The sequence below is a fragment of the Myotis daubentonii genome, chromosome 4 (assembly GCF_963259705.1).
Source record: "Myotis daubentonii chromosome 4, mMyoDau2.1, whole genome shotgun sequence".
Lineage (NCBI taxonomy): Eukaryota > Metazoa > Chordata > Mammalia > Chiroptera > Vespertilionidae > Myotis > Myotis daubentonii.
In genome coordinates this window covers 51,233,524-51,243,314 of record NC_081843.1, presented here as the reverse complement: position 1 = coordinate 51,243,314, position 9,791 = coordinate 51,233,524, and the positions used below count along the sequence as shown (strand labels likewise).

Here is a 9,791-nt window from a genome sequence, read left to right as displayed (position 1 = left end):
ATTTTTTTAATCCAAAATCAACTTTCTAGAAATTAAAAATGCAACATCTTCAATTAAAAATACACTGGATGGCATTAACAGCATACTGTGTTAGACTCAGCAAGAGAAAAATGGTTACCTTGGGGATATGACAACAGAATCAATAAAAATGAAACAGAAAATACTGGGAAAAATGCATAAGGAATCAGTGAACTGCACTACAACATTATAATTAATAATACTGTATTATATACCTAAAAGTTACTAAGAGAGTAATCTTAAATTTCTCACCATAAAAAAAGCAATGGTAATTATTTGAAGTGATGTAGGTGTTAGGTAACACTATGGTGGTAATTATTTGCAATATACATAGTGTGTATCAAATCAACACTTTCTGCACCTTAAACTTACATAATGTTTTATGTCAATTATATCTCAATAAAGCTGAAGGGCAGAGAACAGTGACGAAGAGAATACCGTAAAAGCAGCTAGAGGCCTCTTTTTTTGCCTAATGCAGCCATGGCTCATGGTCCCAAGAAGCATCTGAAGTATGTAGCAGCTCCAAAGCATTGGATGCTGGGTGAACTGACCCGTGTGTTTGCTACTCAGCAATCTACCAGTCCCCACAAGCTGAGAGAATGCCTCCCTCTCATCATTTTCTTAAGGAACAGACTTAAGTATGCTCTAACAGGAGATGAAGTAAAGAAGATCTGCATGCAGCAGTTTATTGAGATCAATGGCAAGGTCTGAACTGATATAACGTACCCTGCTGGTTTTATGGATGTCATCAGCATTGACAAGACTGGAGAGAATTTCTGCCTGATCTATAAGGGCCGCTTTGCTGTTCATCGTATTACACCTGAGGAGGCCAAGGACAAGTTGTGCAAAGTGAGGAAGATCTTTGTGGGCACAAAAGGAATCCCTCATCTGGTAACCCATGATGCTCGCACCATTGCTACCCTGATCCCCTCATCAAGGTGAACGACACCATTCAGATTGATTTGGAGACTGACAGAATTACTGATTGCATCAAGTTTGACACTGGTAACCTGTGTATGGTGACTGGAGGTGCTAACCTGGGAAGAATTGGCATGATCACCAACAGAGAGAGGCACCCTGGTTCTTTTGACGGCGTTCATGTGAAAGATGCCAATGGCAACAGCTTTGCCACCCAGCTCTCCAACAGTTTTGTAATTGGCAAAGACAACAAACCATGGATTTCCCTTCCCCGTAGAAAGGGCAGCTGCCTCACCATTGCTGAAGAGAGAGACAAGAGACTGGCGGCCAAATAGAGCAGTGGATGAAGTGAGCTCCAGGTGACATGATTGGAAAAGTCTTTGTACTTAATTAAAGATAATACAGCATGAAAAAAGAAAAGCAGCTAGAGGAAAAAGACATTATATGTTCATCATTTTGTCATAAGGATAGCAGATTTCTTTTTTAAAATAATTCAAGCCACTTGACTTTACAGAAAATCTTTAAAATAATGAGGGGGCGGAGGGAAGGTTTCTATGTCCAAAAAAATATATTTGAAAATTGAAGGCCAAAAATAGGCGAAGGGGAGCTTCAGACATACAAAGTCTGAAATAATTCATTACAGCAAATCTGAACTACAAAAAAATGCCTTTAAAACCTCCCTTATTGGAGGGAAATTTGGATCTACACAGCACGTAAAGAAGGGCAGAGGAAATAACTACATGAGTAAATATGCATGGTAAATTTTTCTTATTTTAAAGATCTCTTTAAAATATAATTGACTCTTGCCCTAGCTGGTTTGGTTCAGTGGTCAGAGCATCAGCCTGTGGACTGAAGGGTCCCGGGTTCAATTCCAGTCAAGGACACATGCCCGGGATTCGGGCTTGATCCCCAGTAGGGGGCATGCAGGAGGCAGCCACTCAATGATTCTCTCTCATTGATGTTCTATCTCTCCATCTCCCTCTCTGAAATCAATAAAAATACATATTATTATGCAAATACTAGAGGCCTGTTGCACGAAAAGATTCATGCAATAGGCCTTCCCTTCCCCTGGCTGCCGGCACCAGTTTTCTTCCGGCACCCACGACCCAGGCCTTCCCTCCAGCTGGAGCCGCCTTCAAACCTTCGCTGCTCTGGCCTGAGCTGCCTTCAAGCCTTCGCTGCTCTGGCTGGAGCCGCCTTCAGTCTTCACTCTGCCGCTTCGCACCTACGTATGCACCCACCATCTTTGTTGGCAGTTAATTTGCATATCTCCCTGATTAGCCAATGAGAGGAGTAGCGAAGGTATGGTCAATTACCATGTTTGTCTATTATTAGATAGGATATATATATATATATATATATGTATATATATATATATATAATTGACTCTTTAAATAAAGTACATAGCAGCAACTGGAGAGAAGCTAAGAGGGGGGAAATAGAAATATGCTTTTATAACAGACACACTAGACATGAAATGGTATATTACCTGAAGGTAGACTGTGGTAATCTATAGCTATATACTGTAATTTGAAAGCAACCACACAGACACACACACACACACACACACACACACACACACACACACCTATACAAATAAAGCAATAAAAAGAAATATTTACAAAATACTGAATTAATTCAAAAGAAGGCAACAACAAAATGAAACAAAAACAAAGAAAAGATGGCAAAATAGTTTTCACTTAAAGAAATACTTTTCTGCAACTTATCAGATAGATATGCATGCTATGGACTGAATGTTTGTGTCCTCCTAAAATTCAAGTGTTGAAGCCTTAACAATGCGATGGTATGGAGATGGAGCTTTTGGGTGGGAATAAGGTGATGAGTTTGTGTTGCCTGCACGGTGGGTTTTGTGCCCCAGCCTTAATCAATGTTCTAAGAAAAGACACCAGACAGATGACCTTTCTCTCCACTATGTGAGGATACAGTCACCTGCAAGCCAGGAAGAGAGCTCTCACCAGAGAAAAATCAGCCAGCACCCTAACCATAGATTTTCCAGCCTTCAAAACTATGACAAATACATGTTTATTTGTAAGCTTCCTAGTTTTGTGGTGTTACGTTATAGCAGTTGGAACAGAGGAAACTTAGCCTCACTCTGCAACTGAAAACAATGACTCATGACGATTTCACTCCAAGCTCTTTGCAAAAGGAGACACCAATGCCTGAGGCTGCTCATTACGCAATTGCTCAGGAACACTTTCTCAGATGCCTGTGGTGCTGTACATCCCCACTGAGACACCTAGCGGTGGGCAGTTTATCTGAAGATGAAAGGAGGTCTGTATGCTCAGTGTTTTGCATTTTAACTCATAAAATGTACAACTGGACCTCTCTCCATATACTCAAGAAGGGCTTTTGTATATATTAACATCTCTTTAAATCATCCCAGTGAGACATGAAAAGAAAACAAAATGTATAAACAAATTGCTCTGGATCAGAGTTGGACCACATGCCTTCATCTCTAGATTCTTGTACTGACTCCTAATTGACCCACTAAATTTTAATTATTTTTAAATTAATAATTTTACTTATAAGTAATGAAATAATAATTTCAATTATTAACTCGTTTCTTTTTAAAAATCATTTATTTATAAAACAATAAAAACACACCATAGAACATTATCTGAATCTTTGGATTTACTTCTGTGCAACTAATACTTGTTGTTTAATAAATATTAAATATAATTGAGTTACATTAAGATATTATGAGACAATGTGACAAGTCCTAAACATAATGCAGATATAAGCATCATAAGATAAATTTAAATACATAGGTTTTCAGTCCTGGCTGAGCAGGTCAGTTGATTAAGCATTGTCCCAATATGCCAAGGTTGTGAGTTCGATACCTCATCAGGGCACATAGAAGAATCAACCCTGCCAGAGTGACTCAGTTGTTCAGCGTCAACCTAGGAACCAGGAGGTCATGGTTTGGATTTCTGGTCAGGGCACATGCCCCTGTTGTGGGCTCAGAGGAAACAACCAATCAATGATTCTCTCTCATCATTGGTGTTTCTCTCTCTCTCTCTCTCTCTCTCTCTCTCTCTCTCTCTCTCTCCCCCTCCCTCTCCCTTCTTTTCTGAAATCAATAAAAATATTTAAAAATATATAAATATACATATTATATTTTTTAGGAAAAGAATCAACCAATGCATAAATAAGTGGAACAACAAATCAGTGTTTCTCTCTCTTTTCCTTTCTCTCTCTTTCTCTCACTCTCTAAAATAAAATGCATAACTTTGAAGTTATCAAGATTGTTTACAAAATATTGTCCTGTAAAAGAAATCCCTTAAAGAACTGTCCCCAATAAAAAAAAAAAAACTCTCTGACTTTACAAAAATATGAATGAGAAAGGTAATTCAACTCATTGTATCAGAGAAGTGTGGATTTAGAGGTAAAGTAAGAATTCTTCATTAAATGAAGTTACAATCTATATATATAAAAGCCTAAGCGACTGTTAAGGCAGAACGACCGGTCACTATGATGTGCACTGACCACCAGGGGGCAGATGCTTAACACAGGAGCTGCCCCTGATGGTCAGTGTGCTCCCACGGGGGGAGCGCCGCTCAGCCAGAAGCCAGGCTCACGGCTGGCGAGTGCAGCTGCAGCGGTGGGAGCCTCTCCTGACTCTGCGGCAGCACTACCGAGCCGCAGTAGCAGGAGCAGCAGGCCTGGATGAGCACAAGTGGCACAGCACCTGACCCCAGTTCAGGCTCCTCCCTGGCTACCTGCTGCTTGGCACACTGCTACATCCCCAAGGGATCCCAGACTGTGAGGAGAAAAGAAATTAATACCTGGGTGCATTAGAAGGAAACTACAAAAAAAAAAAAAAAAAGGCAGAGAACATCTTAAAAGTTGTCAGAAGAAAACCAGCAGTTGGATATCCCCCAAGGGGTCCCAGATTGCAAGAGGGTGCAGGCCGGGCTGAGGAACCTCCCATGCAAGAATTTTGTGCACTAGGCCTCTAGTGAAGTTATCAATGGGCACATTCATCTAAAAGAATAACACCCACACTACAATTCTATGAATCTCTTCTTTCAAAAAGATGAAAGTAGACTATATTCTCTGAGATATGAAATTACTGAGGCAATTTCCTGGCTTTGTCAAATAACAAAGTATGAAATACTTATTGCATATCTTTGTTTTTAGATTTCATCTCTTCAAATGCATTTTGCAACAACTATTCTCTAAAAGATATTTGAACCTTTAAAACTATTAGGCATAGATGAGAAAGGTCTTGGGAATTTGGGAGTGTAATTAATCAATATTCCTAGGTACTTAGTGTGAATTAGGAGTTTACACTACAAATTTTGTTGAACAAAGGTGGGTGTAAGAAGAGAAGGGAAAATTCCCTTGATTTAAAGACTGTATTCAGGAGAGATTACTGTTTTGGAGACACATGACCTTAGGCGCTGGTGACAATCTTTTTGATACATGAATTGTACAGGTATAGAGAGACAACTACCAAATCCATTATAAGGCTAAGTGGGATGAGCCTCTAAACCAAAGGTCTATAATTTTTTTCTATAAAAGGCCAGATACCAAATATTTTAAGCTTTTCAGGCCATATGATTTCCATTTCCACTATTCAATTCTGTCTTTATAGTGCAAAAAGAATCAGAGACAATGCTGAAAACAAAAGGTTATGACTGTGTTCCAATAAGCTTTGTTTTTAAACACAGTGGACAGGATTTGGTCTACAAGTTATAGTTTGCTGACCACCTGCTCTAAATTCCCAACAACTTTTCTAAATGACAGTCCCACCTAAGGACATGCCCCAAGTCAAACTCTGACACTATATGTCTTTAAAAAAAAATCTTTATTATTGAAATATTACAGATGTCCCCCTCTTTTTCCCCATTGACCCCTTCTAGCCCACACCTGCCCCTTACCCCAGGCCTTCACCACGCTATTCTCTATGTTAATGGACACTATATATCTTTGCTGTCCATTTATCTTCCTCAACTTTCCACAGTCTCCTCCTTTTCTTGTTTTTTTTTTCTCCCTTCACTCTCACCATGAGTCTGGAATTCTCAGGCAGCCCATTCTCAGAAAGTAGATCATAATGAGGCATGATTATAAAATGGCTGTGAGGGGGTTGTTACATTCGGCAGAGGAAATACTTGGAGTGATTGCCTAACTCAGATATTATTATTGATAATAGTGGACTCACCATAGAGGAGCTAGTTGGAGGACCTCAAACATACCAGATGAGAAATAAGCTAATGGCTACTACTTGACTCACATAATGGTCACTTTTCTTATGACGCTTTTATATATAAACAATGAGGGTTCAGCTACTAAGCAAGTTATGCAATAGAGTTAAGTAGGTGTGTAGTTTTCTTGAAAATCCAGTCTAGCAATATTACTAGGAAAGGATGTCATTTGGCAATAAAAGGAAAACTGAAAAATTTCTTGTATCTTTCACTGTTAAGAAAAGAGCAAGAACTTTTTTAAAAAAATTATAATTTAATTATATATTAAGAGTCACTGTTTCCTCTATAAAATTATAGAACTAGTCTGATCCCACAAGGTAAAGGACAGGAATGTTAGCTGATGGCTGTAAGTGATCACATCCTGGTGACAACTGTAGGTAACTTTATGAGTTAGGAGGCCCACAGGAAACAAATGGCACACTCAAATTGGGTAACAAAGGAATTATTTATAAAGGTTATAAGTAGGGAAATCAGCAATATTAATATAACTCATTATTTAAATGGTGCCACTTTTGAAGGTAAAATGAAGCTTTATTAATAAATGTTGTCAGAACAATGGGTATAAACTGGATCTGGCCCAGCCAAGTTGTAATGTTTAGAATGGAACAGTGCCCCCAGGCTAGCAAGAAGAAGAAGAAGCTATTATCACCCTTACATGATAAAGAGACAAAGAAAGGAAAGGGTTGCCAGAACCAATGTAGCAAGTTCTAGAGGTCAGCGAACAGGGGTTGGGGCCTTCAGGAAAGAAAAGCATGCAAGCTAGGAAGAGCTAACACAAAAGGAGTGGGTGAATTAAAATCCCAATTTACTGTCCTCCTGCCTTCTGAACTCTTGCCAATATTTCCCATTGGCTGAACCCAACCAGAAACTGGAGGCTTATGGAGACTTTGATGCAGTCCTTATAGGTCAGCTTTCCTGGGGTACAAAGCAAGATAAGGATGGGTGGGAGAGTATATCTAGAGGAGAAAATAGAAGATACTTAATTTACAACTATGGTAACTATCCTTGCAAAAGTATCTAAAATTGGAACTATTTTTTAACTCTAACCTCTTCTACAACTCTTTTGAAACATTCTAAGAAAACTCAATACCTACCTTTTTCTTGCATAATTTTCTCCCTTTTTGTTTCCTATTAGATTGCAGAAAAACAGTAAAGCAAGCAAGATCTTTTACCTACAATTGGCTAAGGCTAAGACTGTTTCTTTACAGAGGAATGACTGCAAGCACTAGGCTTTTATGCATGTATTTAGTCTCCTTCACTCCCTGATCCATAGGCTGATTATGCAAGTATCACTGGCCTGAAAATGAAACAAAATAAAAGGTATGTTTTTCACATGTGTCATAGTTAACTCACTTCACTTTCTGGTCTACAAATCTCCCCAAAGAATCTTAGAGGATGTATGGAATTTGATGAATCAATGGTTCAGACCAACAGAAAGGCTGCTGAGTTCAAACGTACAATGCAAAATTAATGGGTCAAATAAATATGTGCTGCATTGACCTCACATTGACGCACTTCACATTATATAAATACTGTACCTGACTACAAAAAATGTAGGTAAAATTTCAAGAAAGAAAAAATGTTCACCCTTGCAAAGTGTAGCCCTTCCTTTTTGGATAAGTATACAAAAGCCAAGAGGTAGAGTGATTATATAATCAGCAATCTCTTTACTTCCAATCCTCCCCAAAAAACCACCCATCTGCTAGGGAAAGTCCATTGTTACACTTTCTAAAATATTACCAAGATAAGGTTGGCATCATCCATGTTTCTTACTCCGTAGAAGGAAATATCTTCCATTTCATCAAGAGGTTTCTCATTTTCTTTCTCAACCTACCTAGTACCCATTCCATTTTAAGTCCAAAGACTATGATTTAATACATTTTTAAAATATAGAATCTTTTTCCCCCTCCCAGTCAACTTCAATCTACTTAAATATTCATGACAGTTAAAAGAAGAGGAAGGAAGTGAATTTAAAAAGAGGGAGGGAGAAAATAAGGGAATGAAAAACCAAGGGAGCCATTACTTAAAAAAAATAAAAATATTAAGGAAATAAGTGAATGACAGATCTTTCTAGTTAGGGTAGGAGAAAAGAGAGTTGTGTCGTAGGTCATTTTCTGGTCCATTCCTGAGTGAGAGAATTGCATAAGCTCTGAGTAATCACAGTGATACAAATGATCTCACTTGAATTCTTGACCTAATCTAGGATTTCCCAAACTACACATGTAGGTACTGTTCACACCTTCAGCGTTTGAACAAATGAAGAGAGAGAAAATGGGAAGCTCTTTAGCCCATCACGAATTTTCAAAGCTGCCCTTAGCTGAATGGTTGCCACAGGCAAGGCATAAGTAGATTATAGAATGGTGGCAGCAAAAAGCCAAAAAAAGAAGTCTTCTTCTTTTAACAGGAGAGATTATTTTAATAGGAAATGATTTGCTACCTGGCAATGGTCTTAAAAGAAAGTTAATATACTTCAGTTTATTGAGTATCTTCAAGTATCTATTATTACATATAGCATATAAGACTAGGACCTATGGTGGCTATGATGATGACCACAGTCCTAAGAAAAAAATGGTTTCCCTAATAAACTTGTAGAGCCCATCTTATGTTCTTCTTTGCAATGACTGGAAGATCAGAACTCACTTTTGAGCTTGCCTTAATTCTCTAGTTCTTAATAATGTTCTCCTATGGCATCCCTTGTAACCGAGCCTCACCTTCTTTATTCTTTGTCCTTTATGTTGCCTCATCTTGACTGTTTTTTACCTTCTTGCACCAATGAAATTATTGCAAGTCACTTCAAATGTCTTTCGAAAAAGTAAACGGCTATTGAACAAATTCCTAAATTGCTTGCTTCTAAGGAAACTCACAATCTAATAAACAAAGAATAAAATATCTTTGAAATATTATGTAATGAATTGAGGTCATAAGAGGGAAGTCCAAGATAAATATATCTCAAAGGGAAATGTGGTCACAGCCAGGTAGGAGACCACTTTTGAGTAGATGGCTAGTGAAACGAGCATGGACTAACAGGAGAAAGTTAAAATCTGAGGGTGGGAAGGCTGAAAGAACAAAGATTAGGGCATATTTAGAGCATGTTTACCTTAAGTACAATTTGACAGAAGCCTAAAAGATTGGCGATAATGCTAGAAAGGCAGCATAAAGCAAGCATGTCAAACTCAAAGGCTAACACGGGCCAAATAAACAAGGTTTAAGCTTATGTGGGTCACAAAAAAACAAAAGCCTCAATTTTCATAGAAACGTAGGTTTATGTTGATAGAGACATGCTGAATAAGAAGGGCTGAAATAAATGAGTAATCATTAACATAAAATAATAGAACATTTTAATAAAAATTAATATTTTTTCTTGAACATTCACTTATCAGACACTGAAAAACTACACAAATTAATAAACGTAACACAAATAAACCTATTTTTCTCTTCTCCAAAAGGGAAATAGTTCCTGTTGTGCACACCAAATGACGTGGCCATTGGCTGCTAAAATATTCGCGGCTAGCATTAGTGGAGAGAAAGGGTGCGCCTACATGTAAGGTGGGTAAGGGAAATGAATGCAACACGATTGTAGTAATCAGTCAGCGAACATTGTAGTTCGTTATTAATATTTCTGTATAA

General features: G+C 38.1%; 1 pseudogene; it reads left to right on the top strand.

The window, feature by feature from the left end:
* Positions 1 to 498: 498 nt before the first annotated feature.
* Positions 499 to 1,356, top strand: LOC132232404 (small ribosomal subunit protein eS4, X isoform-like; annotated as a pseudogene).
* The last annotated feature ends 8,435 nt before the right edge of the window (positions 1,357 to 9,791 follow it).